Source organism: Bufo gargarizans, chromosome 6 (assembly GCF_014858855.1).
Source record: "Bufo gargarizans isolate SCDJY-AF-19 chromosome 6, ASM1485885v1, whole genome shotgun sequence".
NCBI lineage: Eukaryota > Metazoa > Chordata > Amphibia > Anura > Bufonidae > Bufo > Bufo gargarizans.
This window is the reverse complement of record NC_058085.1, coordinates 312301558-312326720: the sequence shown is the minus strand read 5'-3', so window position 1 is coordinate 312326720 and position 25163 is coordinate 312301558.

Here is a 25163-nt window from a genome sequence, read left to right as displayed (position 1 = left end):
ACCGCGGTGCGGTTGGCTCGTATACATAAGCTTTCATCGGACATCTGCACTAGGTGTGGTACTGGGAGGGGGGCGTTGATACACATGATCTGGGGATGCCCGGTTATTGCGGATTTCTGGGAAGAGGTACACAAACACCTTAATTTTAGGTTAGGACTTCCGGCAATTGTGGCCCCGGAGATTAGTCTACTAGGCCTTGTTAATGACATTATTCCAACTAAATACATGAGAATCTTGTATGGGCTATTATTGTTTTATCCTAGGAAGTCTCTCCAACTCAATTGGAAACCTCCGAAGATGCCTTCTTTACCTCACTGGATTCAGCTCATTAACGCAACACTATCCTTGTACAAATTTACCTTTGAAGCCAGGGGAGATTCAGAGCGGTTCGACAAGATTTAGGGTGTCTGGTTGAGTGCCAATTCATTATCCATTTAATCCATAGGACCGGCCTTTATTTCTGTGGGTCACTGCCTGAGTGATGTGAGTGTGAGTGTCTGCATTTGGGGAATATGATAATAACAGACAAATTCTCTTCCATGACTGTCAGGCATGATAGCAGTGGTTGGGTGTTTCTTGTTTGAAGCTCCTTGCGAGAGTTGCTTTCCTCCACTTTGTTGGTTTTCATTTTTGTCTTTAACTTTTTCCGTAGATGGTGTCCACTGCGGACAATTAAATTATCCGGGCGACATCGCCTGTTTAAAGTGTGCGTATCCCTAAAATATCAGTGAGATCCAGTGCACTTTTTCCATAGACGGTGTCCGCTGTGGACAGTTAAATTATCCGCGCCACGTCTCCTGTTTAAAGTGTGCGCATTCCTAAAATATCAGTGACATCCAGTGTACTTTTTCCATAGACAGTGTCTACTGCGGACAGTTAAATTATCCGCGCCACATCTGCTGTTTAAAGTGTGCGCATCCCTAAAATATCAGTGACATCTAGTGCACTTTTTCGGTAGATGGTGTCCGCTGCGGACAGTTAAATTATCCGCGCCACATCTCCTGTTTAAAGTGTGCGCATCCCTAAAATGTCAGTGACATCCAGTGTACCTTTTTCTGTAGACACTGCGAACAGTGACATTACCTGTGGTACCTGTCCTGTATAACGTTTCCTAATCACAAATGCCTTTGTAAAAAAATTTGCGCATACACTCCCAAATCCTACGCTACTGTACGTGTTACATACTTTCATGCATATATCACATTTAAAATTAAGAAGGTGAGCAAAAAGGGACAGGGAAGATGCTGAAGCCGTGGCCCTGGGCGTGGAGAAACTGTGCCTGCTGCCAAATTATTATAATTAAGAAATTATCCACGATACCTAGCTTCATGTCCCAGTTTGCAGGGCAGCACAGGACACCACTCTTGAAGTCAGACCAGTGAGTCGAAGAACATGACAGTGGAGAACGGCAATTAATGTTAAATGAGGTGTATGATGATGAGACATGGTTGCCAATGAGTCAACCGCAATTACTGTCTCAAGAGGTTGATGAAGAGGATGATACACAGTTGTCTATCACTGAGGTTGTGGTTAGGTCAACAAATCAGGAGGATGATCAGTGTAAGGAAGTGGAAGAGGAGGTGGTGGACGATGAGGTTACTGAACCAACCTGGGAAGGTGGAAAGCCGAGCAAGGAAAGCAGCACAGAGGGGGAGGGATCTGCAGCACCGCAACAGGCTGGAAGAGAAAGTGGGATGCCAAAAGGGAGAATGCAGGCCACAACAAACAGGCCCGCTACTGTTCCAAGGAGCACCCCCTTGCGGAAATCTCCCTTGCCAAGGGGTAGATGTTCCGCAGTATGGCGCTTTTTTGAGGAAAGTGCGGACGACAAAAGAATAGTAGTTTGCAACTGTGCCTGGGTCCACAATCTGTGTCTGCGTGTCACACCACTACCTCCTCTTCCCCTATGTTATATGCTGGACAATCCCCTGTTGAAGGCGCAGGCCCAGATGCTTCCCGCCCTGCACCTGGACCCTCGCAAGCACCATCAGCGACCACATCCTTTTCCGTGTCCCAGCGCAGCGTCCAAATGTCCTTACCCAAGGCCTTTAAACGCAAGCAAAAATACCCAGCCACCCACCCACAGGCCATAGCACTAAATGCACAGCTTTCCAAATTACTGGCCCTGGAAAGGTTGCCATTTAGGCTTGTGGACACTGAGACCTTCTGCAGCATGATGTCAGCTGCCGTCTCGCGTTACGCAGTCCCCAGCCGCCACTATTTTTCAAGGTGTCCCATGCCCACCTTACACCAACATGTCCCATAACATCACATGTGCCCTGACCAACGCTGTTACTGGAAAGGCCCACTTAATCACGGACACATCGACAAGTGCATTCGGCCAGGGACGCTACATTTCCCTGGCGGCACACTGGGTGAACGTTGTGGAGGCCGGGAGCGAGTCGTACCCTGGGATGGCACAGGTGCTACCGATGCCAAGGATTGCGTCGATCAGGGTTTCCGCCAGCACCTACATTAGTGGCTCCAAACCCCACTTCTCCTCCTCTGCCTCCTCATCCACTTCCACCTCCGATTTATCCGCGTGCAGCACCAGTCAGTCATCAGTCGGTAGCTGGAACAGTTGCACTGCAGTTGGGAAGCATCAACAGGCCGTGCCGAAGCTGATATGCTTAGATGACAAATAGCACACTGCCGCAGAGCTGTGGCAGGGGATAAGAGACCAGACTGAGCTGTGGCTCTCGCCCTCAACCTACAATTAGGCATGGTTGTGCCTGATAATGGCCATAACTTGGTGGCGGCTTTGGAGCTCGGCAAGCTCACACACATCCCATGCCTAGCCCACATGTTCAACCTTGTAGTTCAGCGGTTTGTCAAAACCTACCCTAATTTGCCTGAGCCACTGGTGAAGGTGCACCACGTGTGCGCACATTTCCTGAAAGTCATAAACAGCTTCAGCCGGTCTGTCAACGTTGTAGCAGCGCTTGAAATTGCCAGCTCACCGGCTGTTGTGAGCACGCACTTGAACTCCATGTTCCACATGTTGGCCAGGCTTTGTGAGCAGCAGAGGGCAGTAGTGGAATACCAGCGGCAACATGGTCGTCACCTTTCCAGTCAGCTTCCTCTATTCACAAGCGAGGAGTGGGCATGGATGTCTGACCTCTGTGATGTTTTAAGAAACTTTGAGGAATCAACACAGATGGTGAGCTGCGATAATGCTATTATCAGCGTAACCATCCCACTTCTGTGTCTACTCAAATGCTTGCAGCTCACAATTAAGGACGATGCTTTGCATGTGGAATAAGTGGAAATGGTGGAAGACATTACACAGGATGATAGCCAGACCACCCTCATTTCGTCTTCTCAGCGCGAATTGGAGGAGGAGGAGCAGGAGACGCTTGCCTCCGCTACAGAGGGTAGTACCCATGGAAGTTTAATTCCATCTGTTCAGCGTGGGTGGCCTGAAGACGAGGAAGAAGAGGAGATTGAGAGTGATCCTCCTGATGATGACAGCAAAGTCTTGCCTGTTGGTACTCTGGCACACATGGCTGACTTCATGTTAGGCTGCTTTTCCCGCAACCCTCTCGTTATACGCATTTTAGACAACACAGATTACTGGTTGTTCAGCCTTCTCGACCACTGCTACAAAATTAACTTCTCATCTCTCATTCCTCTGGTGGAGAGGACAAGCAAAATGGTGCAATACCAGAAGATCCTTGTTGAAAAATTGCTACAAAAATTTCCATCTGACAATGCTGGCGGCAGAGTCCATAGTTCCTTGGCCAACCGAGGAGGGGAGAGAAGAGGAACACACAGCAGTTCCAACAGAGGCAGGGCAACACTCTCCAAAGCCTGGGACAGTTTCATGACACCCCGCCAGCACCCCCACCCTGATGCACAGCCTAGTGTCACAAGGAGGGAAAAAATTTGGAAGATGGTGAAGGAGTACATAGCAGACCGTGTTAGCGTCCTCAATTATCCCTCAGTGCCTTACAACTGCTGGGTGTCCAAGCCGCCAGCGTTTTGTCTAAGGGGGTATTTAGTGCTACTGGTGGCATTATAAGAGATAAGCATATCCGCCTGTCAACTGAAAATGCTGACAGGTTGTCTCTTATAAACATGAACAAGGCCTGGATGGACCATGACTTCACCAGCAGGCCCTTGCATATAACATTTTACAGGGTCAGCTCGCCAGCAGGCCCTCGCATATAATTTTTTAGCTGGTCAGCTCACCAGCAGGCCCTGGCATATAATGTTTTACAAGGTCAGCTCACCAGCAGGCCTTCCCCTACAATCTTTTACAGGGTCAGCTCACCTGAAGGCCCTCGCATATAATGTTTTAGAGGGTCAGCTCACCTGCAGGCCCTCACCTAAAATCTTTTACAGGGTCAGCTCAAAAGCAGGCCCGCACCTAAAATCTTTTACAGGGTCAACTCAAAAGCAAGCCCGCACCTAAAATCTTTTACAGGGTCAGCTCACCAGCAGGCCCTCACATATAATTTTTTAGAAGGTCAGCTCACCAGCAGGCCCTCGCATATAATGTTTTACAGGGTCAGCTCACCAGCAGACCCTCGCATATATTTCTTTAGCGGGTCAGCTCACCAGTAGGCCCTGGCATATAATGTTTTACAAGGTCAGCTCACCAGCAGGCCTTCACCTACAATCTTTTACAGGGTCGGCTCACCTGAAGGCCCTCGCATATAATGTTTTAGAGGGTCAGCTCATCTGCAGGCCCTCACCTAAAATCTTTTACAGGATCAGCTTACCTGCAGGCCTGCACCTAAAATCTTTTACAGGGTCAGATCACCTGCATGCCGTCACCTAATTATACCTAATAGGTAATTTGCATGCATGCTGCCTTGCTTGGATGTGGTAGCTGTAGCTGTTTATCAGGCTCCCTCTTCGGAATCGAACCATGATTCCCCCGTTGCCCATGGTCTACATGGTTTGGGCTGAAAATAACATCGAAAGTTGATAGGGCAAACATCCAAATGGATCGTCGCTGTCACGGGGACATGCGATCAGCTCCAGGTTATCTAGAGTCACCAAAGCGATAGTAGGCCCTCGCACATAATGTTTTAGATCAGCATGCCCTTGCTCCAAATGTTTTTGAGGGTCACCAGCAGACCATCAATCATAATTTCTCAAGGCTGTGTATGATGCCCTCGTTTATATGTAACAAAGGGTGTATTGTAGTGCCGATTCCTTGTAATTTTTGGCAGCCGTTTCACTTAGTGCATAGGCTTCATGAGTGTAGTAGTCCCACTACATGAACAATTGTACCACAATGTGAATGAGGCCCTCCTTTATGTGATATACAAGTTGTATCAGAGTGGCTCTTTCTTGTAATGTTTGGCCGCACTTGCACTTTATATACAAGTAAATATACAGGAAAGAATGTTTCCTAACAATTTTTCCTCTAAAATCGATTATCTTCGGTTTTGTGCGTATTATTTTCAGTCTGTAAAAGTGGCGTACTACTCGGACAACATTGTTCCCAGCAGCGACCTGGACCCAAGATGCATCCAGACATCCTCCCCATGCTGTTCCTGAACCATTTTGTTAGTGTTTCCATGAATTTCTGACCTTTTCCTATGAACCAGGAAGGTTCTTCAGAGCAGGGGGTGCCTGGTTTAATGATCGGGTTCGCTCATTGACTTCCATTATACTCGGGTGCTTGGTAGAGTACCCGAGCATCCCAATGTGTTCGGCTGAGGTCTTAAGCCCCCGAGCACTATGGTGCTCGATCAACACTAATAAAGATACATTGATGCAATGCTGGTGTGTCCTCTGCAACAGTCACAAACAGTCCAACATTTCAACTTGGGTGGGATTATGACTGTAACGGTGAATAATAACCCATAGCAACATAACTCTGAAAATAACACTTTTTTTTGAGTAGCAAGGCTGTTTTCAATGCTCTTATAAGCCATCTTAATGATTCATGGGGTTTTCTGTATGCACTTTTGATACCTAATTACAGTATACCTAATATTGTGTTTCTATATGTATAACATCTATATTATGTAAACTTATTTCCATTTTCTCCTTGTTACTCCACTTCTTCTAAGAGAACCTCTCCAAATGCTGACTCATCCAAATACGTTGAAGCCACATGTTATAAAACAAAGTCTGCTAGTCTTCAGCATTCCTTGCAATAAACATAACGTTATATACTTAGCCTTATAAAAACAGGCTGCGTCTCTCAGATTTGTTATATCATTTGGCGAGGTTAGACGGTTGCACAATATACAGTATACTGATCTGATATATGAAATTAGACAGGCTCTACAGCCACTTGCACTTAAGCTAAGCGAAGTTTTCTTGTGTTTACAGAGTTTTGTCTACATAAAGTAACTTTTATTTCTTTGCCAGAGCTGGACCCATAATTATGTCTGTGGTAATAGTCTCGATTGAGACAGCAGACACTGCCTGCACAGACTTCTGCTTCTTTCTGTTAACAAAGAGCCTACATTTGTCAAAATAACTATCTTTGTGTTTTTTCTACTGCTTTAAGATTTTGGAAGCGTGTTCTTGAGATTGCATTATTGATGACTGACCTCTCTGCAATCCTTTATGTTATATTTATGATGGAACATAACCTACATATAGAACAGACACACACTTCAGAGGTCTTTGATCATACAGTTATTATTTTTATTGCACCTTCAAACTGAACATGTGTACATAAGCATGAGCAGTAGTGTACATAAAAAGGGGACCCCATATAGATTAAAATACCCCCATTCCGTCTGTAATGGTGCCAGGTTCACTGCTAAAGAATTAATGCTATAATATGTTATAATTTACTTCTAAAGTTGTTAGGGTGTTTACTGAGACGCTAACTAAACACTTTCAGTGGTAGAAATGGCTAATGTGACTTTACTATTATGTTTTGCAATAGGCTGCGTATTGGTGAAAATAGTTAACTAGCAGTCCTTGGTCACAGTTGTCGGGTAGTGGGCTGGTCCCACTTTCCCCTAGTTAGTGAGGAGTTCCTGGCAAGTTAGGCCAGACAAGACACATGTGTTACTGTTGTGTAAGGCTAGTTTCACACTAGCACTAAAATCTTCAGCCAGATACTACCTTTCCCCTGCCACAGCCCATTGACTATAATGGGACCCGCTGGGGATCCAGCCTGTTTCCGGCATTAGTGCTGGGATTCGGTAGGACAAAAACCACTGCAAAGCCAGATATGATGACCTCCAGCAGGTTGTTCCTCTGCTGGAACAGTCTGGTGGAACATTTTAGCACAAATGTGAAAGAAGCCTAAGACAGATAAGCTAAAGCAAGAATCCTTCTCCAGGGAGACACCAACCCTGTGAGTGAAAGATGCCAGAAAAGCAACTTTGCTAAATACAAACCTCTGAAGAAAAAAGCATTGAATTATTACAGAAGTTTGAGGATCATTAAAGGGACAGTGCTTGGACAGAGACAGTAAAGGCCACGCACGGATATTGCTGTAGACTTTACTGCATGTGGTTAGGGTTAATTGCTTCAGTCACCCTCCGCACTCCTGAGTCGGACTGGCCATCCATTTTAGGACTGCATCCCACAGTTGGGCATTGCATAGAATTATTGAGAATTTGGACAAATTTGGTCATTTGGGAAGGTTGCATGGTATATCTGGAGAGAGACTTAGAGGGGACTATTATACTGTCTACCCCCTATACACAGCCTTTGGGAAAATTCGGCCTTGTGATATATCTCAGAACTGTACCTTCTACCTATATTTGCAGTGTGCCACCCATCATCCTTAGTAAAGAGAGTGTTATATAAACTATTATCAGGTCATTGACTTGTTCATTCCACTGGCCTTGGTCTGCTGCATTGAGGCCCGCTACACATTCACTATCAAAGACACCCCAGCCACCACCACTGCAGGGAGTGTCCAGTGGTGAAGAAAAGGTGAGCACCTCCACTCACTGTTGCGCCGGCTCGAGGCATGCTGGAGCAGAGTAGTAACCATGAGCATTACCACCATCCTCACCATCACCACTGCTTTCTTCTCCTCCCTGCCCTCCCTAGCAGGTCGCTGCACATGGTGTCTGTTTCCTTTTCAATAACCAATTCTGCATCTTCTTATATGCTTCAATATAGTTCCTCAGTACAGTGGAGTCCTGCTAAGATTTTCACCAACCAGGAACAAGATGGGACCAATCAAGGGCCATATGGTCTTCCTCTGAAAGAGGATCTGTCACCTCTCTTGAACCTGTTTTAGTAATTACTTGCATTCTCAATGCAGTAACAGTTCTGTGCATCTATGGTTATGACTCTGTGTTGTGCCATTTCTCTATTATTCCTTCTCTATGTTTATGAATTAATTTCCAGTAGTCTTCAATAAAGGTTCACTCGGGTGTTGCCATTTTGGGCAGGTATCCCTGCAGAGTCTGACACTGGCAGAACTGATTAGATAATGGTAGACTGTGCAGGGCCTCACCCCAACTACTAACGCCCAGGTGAACCTTTATTGCAGACTGATGGTAATCCCTTCACAGACAATGAAATAATCTTTCATGATCAATTGCAATTTCCACTAGGTAATTACTCCATGTAACAATGTGGTTCATCCATATTTTATGTGACCTTTGTTTGTTTGGTTAAATGGAAGCTGGCACCAGGCATGATACTTTGCAAGTACTGTGCATTATCATGTATTCAAGCTATCCAGCTCATTGGGATAGAAGACATTTACAAAGACTAAAAATCAGTCTGTATTAAAATATATTTGTTATACCTTATGCAGATTCATTTGAAGAGGACCTGTAACGTCCTCCAAAAATGGTGTCCACCATTACCTGGCTGTAGCTACCATTTTACATATTCCGTCTCTGTATTTTTTCATAGGCCACCCACCTTTAAATCAATCAGCGCGTTTAGTGTTGGCTCCTTATATGCTATTTAGCCCATGCACTCTCAAAGGGTTGTGATTCTCAATGGGGAGTGAACCAGACCTCGGATGCAGCGCTCATATGGGCTACCCACTGAGGTCTACAAGGATTGGTGGTGGCCATCAAGTTTCTCATCCCCTGCAAATACCAAGGGGAAGCCTTACTGAGGCGGGATGGCAGCTCAGGTGGTAACCAGAGCAAATCGGGATCTTTCTTGGCTTTGGCTGAGGATGGCCACGAGTCCCTGACCCATGGAGGAGCCTTCTGGCCCTGATGGTTGGAGAATGGTTCATGGGGGGACTTTCTCTTATGGACTACATTCTAGTGCGCTTTTTTGTGTGGCACGGTGCACTTTTTTTAGTTGCATGGGGTGAAGTAAGAAAAAAAATAAAGAATAGCCAGAGATCTGCAGTGCGGTCATTGCAGTACCTGACACAGTGGCTTCCCGATGTTTGGTACTGCAGCTCAGTGCTGGTGTGGGTCGGACAGTGCTGTGAAGGGAACATTTATTCCGTTGTCTGGAGAGGGTTCTTGGAGTTGTACTTTATCAGTGGATGGAAAATAACTTTAAACACAATTGAATTTCCTAATTTTCTTTTTAACTAACCTTTTTGTTGCAGGAAGCTCCTGAGTGGGGATGCGAGTGTGCTCGCTGAATGTGGATGTGAAGCCTACCATGGTGTCCTTAAGGGTGTATTAGACACCCCGATGCTATGAGCAATTGTCGGGAGGGAAGCGTTCTGTCCCAGCAGTCACCAGTTAGCTAGGAGGGGACAACACTGCTATTACATGCAGCGATGTCCATCGCTATGCCATCACCCGTTCCCATGCAGGACAGCGGTGTGCCGGTGGCAGATCATGATTACACAGAACAATCTGCTGCCAACAAATCCAGATCTTTCAGCACGCTCGTTCATCGGAGGCAGTTTTAGACTGTCAAATGATCGCATTTATAAGAATGCTCATTAGCGATTATCGGGCGCAAAATCTGGCCGTCTAATATGCCCTTTAGAACATCAACAGTTGATTTACTCAAACTACCCTCTATTAGCTGAAGATTACCCATCATTGAAACAATATATTTAATTGCATTGTCCTTCACATGCTTAGTCCATGTGATAGAACAGAGTCCTATCTGCTGTTTGTTACTGTCGCTGGGTTAGACACTCCACTGTAGTTCATAGTCCCTCAAACGCGCAGGCTTCATGATCTCCTGATGCGATTTGGGGATTAATCAGTGAATGTGCCATTCCAACTGATCTCTCTGAGAGGAGATTTAGTGATTGTGTGACGTAGAAGAGAAAACAAGAGAGTGAAGGAAGTACACTTTCCTCATGGAAACCTGGTCTAGCCTCACACCTGGTCTAGCCTCACACTCTCTTTACTAAGGATGATGTAATAAAATTCTGCATTGTTTGTCCTTGTCGTGAATAGAGGGGGTTAAATTGTGAGGAAGCACATGCATGATTTCACCCGTAATCAGACTAAGTATGTTGACTGGCAGCTAAAGCAGCTTTATAGCTCATTTAGTTAATGTCACCTAGGGGGTATTGGATTCTTAGTGCAGGCAGTGGCTTTCCTCTAAGATTACAAGGGAGTTCTGCTTGAATCCCTTTGCATTTAGTGTATTAAGCTAAAACACAGGTCACATTCAAAGTAAACAACCCCAACAGGGGTATGCCATGCCAGGTCCGATACACTGGTTCTTTAGACTGGCTTACTGCTCACCTTCAGTCTTCATCATCAATGTGTCTTATTACTTTGAAAACTCATCACCATCTTGAGCGTGGATTTCTTGTTGACAATTCCTATCAATAACACACTTGTGACCCCATTGCTCCAGGGAGTTTTCAGGTGTGATTTGTGCATTCGTAACTCAGTTTAAGAGTTCCTCCCCCTTTTCTTAAATAGAAAATAATATAAGGCTATGTGGCATGCAGCATAACATACTGAATAAAAGATTAAAGGGGTTTTCTGGAGGGGTTCATATTGATGACCTAATCTAGGATAGGTCATCAATATGTGATCAGTGGGGGTCTGACTCTTGGCACCTCCACTAATCAGATGTTTGAAGAGGCCATGGCGCTCCAGTGAGGGCTACTACCTCTTCCTAGCCCAGTGACATCACATTCATCAGTCACAAGGTTTATGCGCAGCTCAGTCCTATTCAAGCGGCAAGCTGTGAGGAGGCCACCCGCTGCCTCCTCAAAGAGTTGATTTGCAAGTCGAAATTGGTCAGCGCACCACTTAAATTAATATTATGGTGCTCAGTGATGGGGCGAAGCCCTAGTATAATCAGACTTTGTAAATCCCGGAGCTCAAAATAGAGAATTATCTTTTCAAATTCACCCCCCCCCCTGTTCCTAGAGGCTCATTTGCATATAATAAAAGTTTAAATTACACGAAAACTAGGGCATACTTAAATAAAAGAAATGCAGAGTTAAATTCAGGTGACATTTTCACATCTATAATGTCAGCCAAAAATTGGAGTGACAGAAACCCTTTAAAGATACATCACCACAAAAATGTAATTGTTATACCCGTGATATCGTATGCATAGTTCAAATATATTTTACCACAAGTACTGCATTGATATATGGGTGTAAGCGAACACATTACTGAATCAGACACTGTAGTTTAAAGACATTATTGAGTGTTATTAAAATGCATAGTTCAATGACATTTCACTGCATTATTGCAAAAGTAAATTGTCAATATCAGTGAGCGGTGTGTTTGTGTAGTAACCTAGAATAGTCTACATACAAGCTGTTCTTATTGTGCAATGTAATTTAATGCCTTTTAATGTATATGGATCAGTCAGTGTTAACGGTCATGAGTTTGGGACTTAAAATACCCCTAGCTCATTCTAGTGTTAGCATGTTCTCACTGCACATAGTACTAGGCCAGAGTTTCAGAGAATCACTGTCTCTGAGGATATTTGCATGAAAGCAATCACTACTTTACAGTGCTCTAGAGAGGAAAGGAAAAAAAAACAAGAAGGTCCAGATATGAGTTATCCCTGGCTTCTGACAGGAGCCACAGATATCCTTGGTGGGCATTTGATTCAGCCAGTTTAAGGTTTAAAGGGACACTGACAGGGCCAATAAGCATATTGAGGTATATATATGGCAGTACAGGTCTTATAATGGGTATTACAATCATCTAAGTATCCCCCCTGTCCACATTATACATACAGTAAACTTAAGTTTAATAACCTGCTCCAACGGTCTTCAATCTGCCCAAGGGGCGGCGTTTCACCTCTCTTGCGCCCAGCCAGCCTCCCCCAACTGCCGCTTTGAAGCGCCGCCCAGCTCATGAATATTCAGTTCGCTGGGCGGCTTCTGCGGTCCCCGCTCTGAAGCGCTGCGCTTAACAGTGCCAGGCCCATGCGCCGGATCTTGTGAAGTCCGGTACAGTAAGCGCCGCCCAGCTCATCAATATTCACTTCGCTGGGCGGCGCTTACTGTCCCCGACTTCACAAGATCCGGCGCATGCGCAGGGCACTATTCAGCGCAGCGCTTCAGAGCGGGGACCGCAGAAGCCGCCCAGCAAACTGAATATTCATGAGCTGGGCGGCGCTTCAAAGCGGCAGTTGGGGGAGGCTGGCTGGGCGCAAGAGAGGTGAAACGCCGCCCCTTGGGCAGATTGAAGACCGTTGGAGCAGGTTATTAAACTTAAGTTTACTGTATGTATAATGTGGACAGGGGGGATACTTAGATGATTGTAATACCCATTATAAGACCTGTACTGCCATATATATACCTCAATATGCTTATTGGCCCTGTCAGTGTCCCTTTAAGGCTGATAGAGACTTTACTGCAGTGAGGGGGGTATTGCTAAATCACTATTAACACCTTGGCGAGTCGTACCTTAATCCTGTACCTCTCAGTTGGGAATTATATCCACCATTGCAAGAATAATATTGCCTGCCTTAGATTATGCAAAGCGAGACTTTGGAGAGATATAGAAAAGGAGTACTATAACCCATATCCATACATTGCTGAGAATTGGAATTGTGTTTTGAGAACCTTGGATGTACTAAAATTTCCATTCTGCACTTCAGTAAAGAGAAATGTTTATTTTCTACAACCGGCCTGGTTACTGACTCCAGCACCATACACCAGCCACCTACACGTCCTGCCTTGCACCCATGCAAAACATTAACACCAAGGAAACCCCAACTACCATCAAGCAGGAGACCCAACATCAGGGTATGTCTAGAGGTAAGAAAGGGTGCAACCTCCTATCACTGACCTGGCCCTAGGGAGCATTGGTGTGAGTATTGCCACTGTAAATATATAGTGCAGCCAGAGCCACTACCACTCCCATCCTCCTCTTTGCTCCTCCGAGGCTTGTGGCATTTGTAGAAGGAGAAGGACATTTAATTGCACCTCGGTCTTTAAATTAGAGAGAATGCACTTGCAATTTTGCTAGTACTATTTAATAATCTGTGTACCAAAGCTGTGCCTTTTCATTTACAGGAAACCTGCGACTTTTCATTTATAGACCTCATAATAAAATGTCTGGAAAACGGAAGAATGCAAAACGACTCAGCCCTCCTCATCCAAGAGCTAGAATGTGGGTAGTAGAAGCAGTAGCATCACCTCCCAGCCAGTAGTAGTAGTGGGCCACAGTTCTCCCTGGCTTCTGACAGGAGCCACATTATTATTGAGGACAAAGAGGATGAGATTGTGGACTGAATGGCTCACTCCTCCTCTCAGTCACAGCAGGTTGATGTGGATGTCCCCTACGCGTCTGACACAGTGCCTTGGAGCCAGGAGTCACAGCATTCCTTCTGCTTATCCTTCTTGCAACCCCAGAGAAGCTTTTCAATTGCATCCTCTCTGTCTTCACGGCACAGTTTTCGAGTAAGAGTCTGACCTCTGCAGTTACTCATGGGGTCTGGGTTCTGAATGCATTTATGGGGTCTTTATTCTGGTGTTTGAGTCTGAATAAACTTAGGATTCTGAGTCCAAGGTAAAAGTCATATGCACTACATGTGTATACATTAGATTAGCAGTGTTAAGGGGCATGTCCTATGTAAATCTGTAATGACTGTAAAGTAGTATATTATGGCCACTAATTCATTGTGAAGTCATGCCCCAAACCCCATTTTGCTTGTATTAACCTGGGTGGTGTGTTTTGATGAGAATAATGACAACTTTAATCATTCTTCAGAATTATGAAAGGTCTTATACACAGCATATCAGGGGAAGTTGTACAAATAGATTGTAATTGATAGCTCAGTGACAAAACAACATTTTTGATTACATGAAATTGCAAAAGTATATGTAAAATATTTTTTCACGGGACCACCCCTTTAAGATGTGTTGGGAAGGGGTGTCTGACACAGTAGAGCTATTCTAATAGTGTTTTGGCACATATAAATGCTGAACGAGGCATGGTCTGGTGCAAACTCCAGGGTTACCAGTGCGTGCCAGTAAGGTTCCAGTGTGTCTGCAAGCTGTTCCATAATACTAACAGAAGATTTGTGTACGCTGTTCATAAAGAGACCAGGTACAGAGCACCGTATAGCTCTCCATACCTATTGTAATATCCATTACTAAGATGTGTGAGAGGTAACTTCTGTATTTTATGGTCACTTTACCATTATAATTTTTTTTGATATTAGGTATTCCTTGCTATATTCGAATGCACTTTGCCCATACATTATATTTTTAACATATTGTTAAGCTGTTGCATTTCAGTATAGCTGCTGCACCGAGTGCGTGGGTTGTGATGCAGCGTTTAGTGGTACCAGCTTCTACAGGACTGAATTTGAAACCACTCCTAAATGCACAAATCCATCATGGCCTAAGGGCGAAATGTACAGCTGTCCAAATGAGCTACTCGGCTGAGTGACTATGAGCTGCTGCCAGTATACACAGCGAAGAACAGCTCTGCTGTGTGCAGTACAAGGTACAGTTATCAGGGAAAGGGAGTGTATCTTTCCTAAGCAAGCCTTTGCCAAACTTAAATCTTTATCATTGCACCAAGTTTGCACAGGGCTGACTTGTAAAGAGGGCATAAAAAACTAACATCGGGGCACTCAGAAAACAGACTCAAATAGACTTGGATTAATTTAGTGGCACACAGACGTCTGTTAGGCTGTCATGTACTGTCTGCATGTGACGGGTTGCTGCATATAATGGGTTAAACAATAACCATTCACTCAGCTTGCAAATTGCCCAGGTATTACACCCTGACATGGGTCGTACACTACATATTCGCAACTACAGCCTAAATGATTGTGGCCCAATGTCTTATATAAAAGTCATGTAGTAGAGTATGACATGCATTCATCTCTTTATACAAAGAGTTTTTTATTTTTTTCAAACAAGCTTTTAAAGAATTAACGTAGTAGAATAAAGCTTAACTGGCCACACAATTTCTATAGTCATTTAACTATTCCTTACAAATTCCCTATATACAGGGTGGGCCATTTATATGGATACACCTTAATACAATGGGAATGGTTGGTGATATTAACTTCCTGTTTGTGGCACATTAGTATATGTGAGGGGGGAAACTTTTCAAGATGGGTGGTGACCATGGCAGCCATTTTGAAGTCGGCCATTTTGAATCCAACTTTTGTTTTTTCAATAGGAAGACGGTAATGTGACACATCAAACTTATTGGGAATTTCACAAGAAAAACAATGGTGTGATTGGTTTTAACGTAACTTTATTCTTTCATGAGTTATTTACAAGTTTCTCTTTGTTAACAGCCATTGACATGTCGCCGAGGTTAACACGTGCGGAGCGGATAGAAATTGTGTTGATGTCTGGTGACGTCGTGGGCCAGTTGAATGGCCCCCAAGGTCTCCCGATCTGATCCCTTTAGACTTTTATCTTTGGGGTCATCTGAAGGCAATTGTCTATGCTCTGAAGATACGAGATGTGCAGCACCTAAAACTACGGATACTGGACGCCTGTGCTAGCATTTCTCCTGCGGTGTTGCAATCAGTGTGTGAAGAGTGGGAGAAGAGGGTTGCATTGACAATCCAACACAATGGGCAGCACATTGAACACATTTTATAAGTGGTCAGAAACTTGTAGATAACTCATGAAAGAATAAAGTTACGTTAAAACCAAGCACACCATTGTTTTTCTTGTGAAATTCCCAATAAGTTTAATGTGTCACATGACCCTCTTCCTATTGAAAAAACAAAAGTTGGATTCAAAATGGCCGACTTCAAAATGGCCGCCACGGTCACCACCCATCTTGAAAAGTTTCCCCCCTCACATATACTAATGTGCCACAAACAGGAAGGTAATATCACCAACCATTCCCAATTTATTAAGTTGTATCCATATAAATGGCCCACCCTGTACATGCATGCTTGGTTTGCCTGAGCATGCTTGATTTTTCAGTGGCGAAAGAGGAATAAGGCAGATACCTCTTGAAAACAAAGGATATTAAAAGTCAACATGCCCAATCTTTTCTTCACCCAAGCAATGGCGAGTGAACTTTGGCCAGGCAATTAATACACATTAGATGGTTGGCTGGTCCTGAGAAGATTGCCCACCTTTACCCTTTAAGAAAGGTGTAACTGTTCTTTAGAGTCCATGGGCAAATGTGTTTTATTTGAGTCATGTCAAAAGATATCATCACTGAGGGTCTGTAAGCCATGACCCCTATCAGTCATTAGAATAAAAGGGCTGATTCTAAGAACATTGCTACAAAAAAATATATATATAAATATAAGTAGATTATAATGACATATAGACCAATGGTGACATAAAAGTAGATTGCAAGCTACATGTAGCACATCCCAAAATACACAGAAGACACACTAAACTAGACTAACAGAACCTGAGTGGAAGATCACATGGCAAGCACTACAACCATTAACCATTACGGAGTAAGGCTTGGATATAAATAGGCTCAACCATCAGCAACTTCACCCTAATCTACCAAGCAAAGCTAGGAGATAGCCAGACCCAGGATCAGATGGAAGCAAAGTAGTAGCTAAGAATATGAAGCAGGAAGAAGACACGTGCTGCTTATAACAGCTAGAAGCTGAATGTTCTTATACCTGGGCATTATATTTCCTTTGGTTCATGTGCCATGAAACATTCTAGACACCATCAGACATGTATCCCTGACACTCCTTTCACAGTCTTCTTTACCTCAGTTAAGATGTTTGCTCAGTTATACCATTTAGCAAATTGCTTGGGAAACGGCCAGTAAAAACTCAGTGTTATGTAACATCACTGAAAGTGCCCTTTTAGCTTGTCCAGTGATTCATAACAACTGGTGCGGATGAAACATAACTCTGAAATGTTTCATAACATCATGGACTATAAATAAAAATTGACATTTTCTGTAAGTAGAGCTACAGTATTCTCTTCTGATACCAGTTGTAATTCTTCAAAAAACTCTATTTCCTACTGCTCCCATAAACATCACAAGGTATTCAACACTTCATTATACATGTATTTAAAGGGGTATTAGGCAGGGGCGTAGCTAGAAATGCATGGGCCCCATAGAAAAAGTAATTTTCTGGGCCCCCCCCCCAGTGCCATCCACAGATCCCCCCACCCCTAAACAGTGCCATCCACAGATCCCCCACTCCTAAACAGTGCCATCCACAGATCCCCCTCCCCTAAACAGTGCCATCCACAGATCCCCCTCCCCTAAACAGTGCCATCCACAGATCCCCCTCCCCTAAACAGTGCCACCCACAGATCCCCCCGCCCTAAATAGTGCCATCCACAGATCTCCCTCCCCTAAACAGTGCCATCCACAGATCTCCCTCCCCTAAATAGTGCCATCCACAGATCCCCCTCCCCTAAATAGTGCCATCCACAGATCCCCCTCCCCTAAATAGTGCCATCCACAGATCCCCCTCCCCTAAATAGTGCCATCCACAGATCCCCCTCCCCTAAATAGTGCCATCCACAGATCCCCCTCCCCTAAATAGTGCCATCCACAGATCCCCCTCCCCTAAACAGTGCCATCCACAGATCCCCTTCCCCTAAACAGTGCCATCCACAGATCCCCCTGCCCTAAATAGTGCCATCCACAGATCCCCCTCCCCTAAATAGTGCCATCCACAGATCTCCCTCCCCTAAATAGTGCCATCCACAGATCCCTCTCCCCTAAACAGTGCTATCCACAGATCTCCCTCCCCTAAATAGTGCCATCCACAGATCCCTCTCCCCTAAATAGTGCCATCCACAGATCCCCCTCCCCTAAATAGTGCAATCCACAGATCCCCCTCCCCTAAATAGTGCCATCCACAGATCCTCCTCCCCTAAATAGTGCCATCCACAGATCCCCCTCCCCTAAATAGTGCCATCCACAGATCCCTCTCCCCTAAATAGTGCCATCCACAGATCCCCCTCCCCTAAATAGTGCCATCCACAGATCCCCCTCCCCTAAATAGTGCCATCCACAGATCCCTCTCCCCTAAATAGTGCCATCCACAGATCCCCCTCCCCTAAATAGTGCAATCCACTGATCCCCCTCCCCGACGCTCACAGGAGTACATTTATAAACTAATCAGTAACTTGAACTTTAATCATTGACATTGCTGAATGCTGATCTCTTTACTTGGATTGGATAACTTACTCTGTCTTAGCTCCGGTAACGGCAACAGCGGGCAGTGCGGGCGGGAGGCGCTCACTCACTGACGTCACGCGCCTGCGCCGCCTAGTGGGAGGAGCAGGCGCGTGACGTCAGTGAGTGAGCGCCGCCAGCCCGCACTGCCTGCTGTTACCGTTACCGGAGCTAAGACAGAGTAAGGTATCCAATCCAAGTAAAGAGATCAGCATTCAGCAATGTCAATGATTAAAGTTCAAATTACTAATTAGTTTATAAATGTGCTCCTGTGAGCTGCGTGGCCCTGTATATTCTAACCCCCAGGCAAGCGTCCCCGTCACAATGGGAACGCCTGGGGGTTAGAATATGATCGGATCTTCCTTACTCAGTGGCCTGGCTGGAGCCTCCCCAGCCTCTGTGTCGGCCCGGCCCTGCGTGCGCCCTGCTCCAGTCCAGTCCTGACTCCTTCTCCCCAGCCAAGCCCGAGCCGCGTACTGCCCGTGCCCCGTCCACTACACCAGTGTAGTGGGCGGGCGGTCCGTGACTCGGGCCTGGCTGCCTGTGTGTAGCAGGTGTGTGTGTAAAAAAAATAAAATCAACAGAAGGCGGCCCGGACGGGCCCCTAGTGGCGTAGGGCCCCATAGCCACTGCTATGGTTGCTATGGCGATCCCTACGCCACTCTTATTAGGGGTTCAGTAAATTTGGGATATTTTTATAACAAAAAGTTATACAATATTTTAGTTTAAATTCATCTCAGTTTTGATAGACCTCTACTTGCTGCCATTCAAAATGAACCAGGGACCTACCCTGATTTTTATCAGGGGATAAAAATCTAGTGATATGATGATCATACAGGTGCTCAGCTCCGTAAACATAGAAATATAGAATGTGTCGTCAGATAAGAACCAATTGGCCCATCTAGTCTGCCCAATATACTGAATACTATGAATAGCCCTTGGCCCTATCTTATATGAAGGATGGCCATATGCCTATCCCATGCATGCTTAAACTCCTTCACTGTATTTGCAGCTACCACTTCTGCAGGAAGGCTATTCCATGCATCCACTACTCTCTAAGTAAAGTAATACTTCCTGATATTACTTTTACACTTTTGCCCCTCTAATAAAACTATGTCCTCTTGTAGCAGTTTTTCTTCTTTTAAATATTCTCTCCTCTTTTACCTTGTTGATTCCCTTTATGTATTTAAAAGTTTCTATCATATCCCCTCTGTCTCGTCTTTCTTCCAAGCTATACATGTTAAGGTCCTTTAATCTTTCCTGGTAAGTTTTATCCTGCAATCCATGTACTAGTTTAGTAGCTCTTCTCTGAACTCTCTCCAAAGTATCAATATCCTTCTGGAAATATGGTCTCCAGTACTGCGCACAATACTCCAAATGAGGTCTCACTAGTGCTCTGTAGAGCAGCATGAGCACCTCCCTCTTTCTACTGGTAATGCCTCTCCCTATACACCCAAGCATTCTGCTAGCATTTCCTGCTGCTCTATGACATTGTCTGCCTACCTTTAAGTCTTCTGAAATAATGACTCCTAAATCCCTTTCCTCAGATACTGAGGTTAGGACTGTATCACTGATTTTTTTTATTCTGCTCTTGGGTTTTTACGCCCCAGGTGCATTATTTTGCACTTATAAACATTACATTTTAGTTGCCAGATTTTTGACCATTCCTCTAGTTTTACTAAATCCTTTTCCATTTGGTGTATCTCTCCAGGAATATCAACCCTGTTACAAATCTTTGTGTCATCAGCAAAAAGACACACCTTCCATCGAGGCCTTTTGCAATTTCACTGATAAAGATATTAAACAATATGGGTCCCAGAACAGATCCCTGAGGTACCCCACTGGTAACAAGACCGTGGTCTGAATATACTCCCTTGACTACAACACTCTGTTGTCTGTCCCTCAGCCACTGCCTAATCCAGTCAACAATATGGGAGTCCAAGCACAAAGACTGTAATTTATTGATAAGCCTTCTATGTGGGACAGTATCAAAAGCCTTACTAAAGTCTAGATAAGCGATGTCTACTGCACCTCCGCCATCTATTATTTTAGTCACACAATCAAAAAAATCTATAAGATTAGTTTGACATGATCTCCCTGAAGTAAACCCATGCTGTTTTTCATCTTTCAATCCATGGGAATTTAGATGTTCCACAATCCTCTCCTTAAGTATGGTTTCCATTAATTTCCCCACTATTGATGTCAGGCTTACTGGCCTATAGTTGCCCAATTCCTCCCTACTACCTTTCTTGTGAATGGGCACAACATTTGCTGATTTCCAATCTTTTGGGACGACTCCTGTTACCGGTGATTGGTTAAATAAATCTGTTAATGGTTTTGCTAGTTCACTGCTAAGCTCTTTTAATAGCTTTGGGTGTATTATTATTATTATTTATTATTAAAGTGCCATTCATTCCATATCGCTGTACATATGAGAAGAGGTATACATAGATAATACAGACAATTGCACTAATCATAAACAAGACGAGTTACAAACTGGCACAGAAGGAGAGAGAGCCCTGCCCGTGAGGGCTTCCAATCTACATGGTATGGGAGAAGGACACAGTAGGTGCGGGTGAAGTTGGTCATGGCAGTATAGAGGCAGCAGGGTCACTGCTTGTAGGCTTGTCTGAAGAGGTGGGTTTTCAGGTTTCTTTTGAAGGATTCCACTGTAGGTGAGAGTCTGATATGTTGGGGTAGCGAGTTCCAGAGTATGGGGGATGCATGGGAGAAATTTTGGAGTCGATTGTGGGAAAAGATGATAAGAGGAGAGGAGAGAAGGAGGTCTTGTGAGGATCGGAGAGTGCGTGTGGGGATGTATCGAGAAAGTAGCTCAGAGATGTAGGGAGGGGACAGGTTATGGACAGCCTTGTATGTATTTGTTAGTACTTTGAAGTGAATTCGCTGGGCAATGCGGAGCCAGTGAAGGGATTGGCAGAGGGGACAGGCAGAGGAGTAATAGGGTGAGAGGTGGATTAATCGGGCAGCAGAGTTGAGGATAGATTGGAGGGGTGTGAGAATGCTAGATGGAAGGCCACAGAGGAGAGTGTTGCATTAGTCTAGGCGGGAGATGATGAGGGCATGTACAAGCTTTTTCGTAGATTCAAAGTTAAGGAAAGCGCGAATGCAGGAGATTTTTTGAGTTGGAGGCGGCAGGTGTTGGAAAGGGCTTGGATGTGCAGTCGGAAGGAAAGGGCAGAATCCAAGGTCACTCCAAGGCAGCAGACTTGGTTGACCGGGGAGAGTGTGCAGCTATTGATCCATGTTAAGTTTTAGAAAGCGAAAGGCGAAGAAAGATGATATAGAAGATAGACATTGTGGGATTCTTGATAGTAAGGTGGTGATGTCTGGACCAGAGAGGTAGATTTGTGTGTCGTCAGCATAAGAATGATACTGAAAGCCATGTGACTCCCAGGCCAAAAGTTTAGATAGAGAAGAGCAGGGGTCCTAGGACAGAGCCTTGTGGGACACCAACAGAGAGGGGATGAGACGAGGAGGTGGTGCGAGAGTGGGAGACGCTAAACGTGCGGTCTGTGAGGTATGATGTGATCCAGGAGAGGGCCAGGTCAGTGATGCCAAGAGATGAGAGAGTTTGCAACAGAAGGGAGTGGTCAACAGTGTTGAAGGCAGAGCTCAGGTCAAGGAGAAGGAGGACAGAGTATTGTTTCTTGGTTTTGGCTGTATCCCATCAGGCCCCTGTGACTTATTTGTATTAATTTTAGACAGCTGACTTAGAACCTCTTCCTCTGTAAAGACACATGCATCAAAAGATTCATTAGTCTTCCTTCCTAACTGAGGTCCTTTTCCTTCATTTTCCTTTGTAAAAACTGAGCAGAAGTATTCATTGAGGCAGTCAGCTAGTTCTTTATCTTCTTCCATATACCTTCCTTCTTTTGTTTTTAATTTGGTAATTCCTTGTTTTAGTTTTCTTTTTTCATTTATGTATCTGAAGTATGCTTATCACCTTTTTTCACTGACTGAGCTAATTTCTCTTCTGCCTGTGCTTTAGAAGCTCTTATAACTTGCTTGGCCTCTCTCTGCCTAATCTTATAAATTTGCCTGTCATCCTTTTTTTTTATAAATGCTATCTTTTTGTTCTCAATGATTTTGCCCACTTCTGCTGAGTACCACAGTGGTCTCTTCCTTTTTTTGCCTTTACTGACAAGCCTAATGCAATTATCTGTTGCCTTCAATAGTGGCACTTTTAAGTAGTCCCATTTCTCCTGGACTCCATTGAAACTGTTTCAATCTGATAGGGACTCATATACCTCTAATTTAATTTGAGAAAAGTCAGTTTTTCTAAAATCTAAAACTTTAGTTTTTGTGTGGTGTGACTCATTCACTGTACTTATAGTAAACCACACTGACTGGTAATCACTAGATCCTAAGCTTTACCCTATAGTAATATCAGATACCAAATTCCCATTTGTGAATACTAAATCTAAAATGGCCTCCTTCCGGGTTGGCTCCTCCACTACTTGCTGTAGAGATAATCCCAGTAGGGAATTTAGAATATCTGTACTCCTGGCAGAACTAGCTATTTTGGTTTTTCAGTTTACATCAGGAAGATTAAAGTGTCTCATAATGATAACTTCCCCTTTCAATATCATTTTAGCTATTTCCTCAACTAGTAGATCATCTAATTCTTTGACTTGGCTAGGTGGTCTATATATCGCACCTACACGAATTACCTTATGAGTATCAAGCTGCAACGTAACCCAAACTGACTCTAAATTGGTCTTGCTAACTTGTATTAAATTTGATTTTATGCTATCTTTCACATACAGGGCCACCCCTCCCCTTTCTTGCCTTCTCTGTCTTTCCTATTTATTGAGAACCCTCGTATTGTTATATCCCAGTCATTACTCCCATTGAACCATGTCTCAGTAACAGCCACTAAATCTATATTCTCAGATGCCATTATAGACTCAAGTAATTTGATCTTTTTCTCTAAACTGCGAGCATTTGTAGACAAGACTCTGAGCTTGTCATTTCTTAACCTATGTGCTACTGGCATCTTCTGGCATTGTTCCGGGGGGCAGTCGGACTGCTGGATTATCACTCTTTGCCCCCCTTTCTTAGTTTAAATGCTCTTTAGAAAATACTTTGAACTGTTCACTGAGGACATTCGTTCCCTTGAGAGAAAGATGCAAACCATCTTTCTTGTACAGTTCTTTTCCATTCCAACGAGAGCTAACATGAGACACAAAGCCAAACCCTTGGTTCAGACACCATTCACCAAGCCATACATTGAATTCCTTAATGCGCATCTTACTGTCATGCTCAAGGTTATGCACAGGCAAAACTGCAGAGAATGAAACAGTCGATGCAACCTCCCGTATATCATTACCAAGTGTGTGAAAAGTAAGTAAGTCAGATATCTGGCAGGGACACAGGAATAGAGGCCACATATAGGAAGCCAAGTGCAGGGGTAGGGAGACAAGAGGCTGGCTGAGAAGCCTAGCTCTGTATGTTCCACATAGTCATCCTCAGCTCTCAGTACAGTGCTAGTTACAGGCTTTCCTTAGCAATGGTCAGTTAGAGGATTGTTAAGAAGACTTTTACACCTTGTTTTCAAACAAAAAGAAACACCATTACCAAATAAAACATATTACAACAATGCTTCACATCCCTGTTCCTACATCATATTAAAAATAATTTGAAATGATAGTAACACTTCAATTAGACTTCTGACAAAGCTTAAGCACTAAAGCTGGCCATACACACTCTTCCTTGGCCAACAGCTCTCTCACCTGAGTGTTTCATAAACATGCACGCTCAGGTTGTGCTTAGCTTGTAAGTTCTCTTCATGAGTACTGATGAATGTAGTGTTTGCCTTCTGACTAATGACACCTTTTTAGCACACAATGGTATCTCTTCTATTTTGTTGCATTACAACATGTAATCAAAATGGATCGGGGGAGGGGGGAGGGGTTGCACTATTTGATTTACTGATTTACATTCCTACTTTTTGAATATGTAATAATATTGTGCAAACAATAATGAAGGCAAAAATCTGAGAAATGTAATGTACACAAGTATTCAAAGTCAGTAGTACTTTGTGGACCAAACTTTTGCTGCAAGTACAGATGCAAGTCTCTATAAGCTTAGCACACAGGAATTTTTGCCCATTTTTTTAGGCAAAACTGATACAGTTTCCTTAGGTTAGATATGTTGGGTTTGTAGTCCAGCAGTCTTCAAGTCATGTCACAGATTCTCCATTGGATTGAGGTCTGGGCTTTGACTAGCCAATTCCAAGATGTTTAAATTTTTCCCTGTGAACCACTCCAGTGTATCTTTAGCCGTTTGTATAGGGAGGTGATCCTCTGTCCCAGCCTCAAATCTCTGGCAGACTGACAAAACGTTTTCTCAAGAATTGCCCTGTATTTACTGCAATCCATCTTTCTTTCAATCCTGACCGGCTTTCCAGTCCCTCCTGATGAAAAGTATCCTCACAGAATGATGCTGCCACCACCATGCTTCACTGTGGGAATCATGTTCTTGGGGTATTAGAAATTGTTGGATTTGCATTATGCATACGTTCTCCTTGATGGCCAAAAAAGAAGAATTTTAGTCTAATCTGACCAGAAAACATTCTTCTATGTGTATGGCACTTGCTGTTCGTTAAATTCCAAACATGTTTTTCTATAAGCAATGTTTTCGTTTTTTTTCTGGCCAATCTTTCATAAAGCCCCACTCTGTGGAGTGTATGTATAGAGGTCCTGGAATGTTGGAGCTACATCAGTGTTA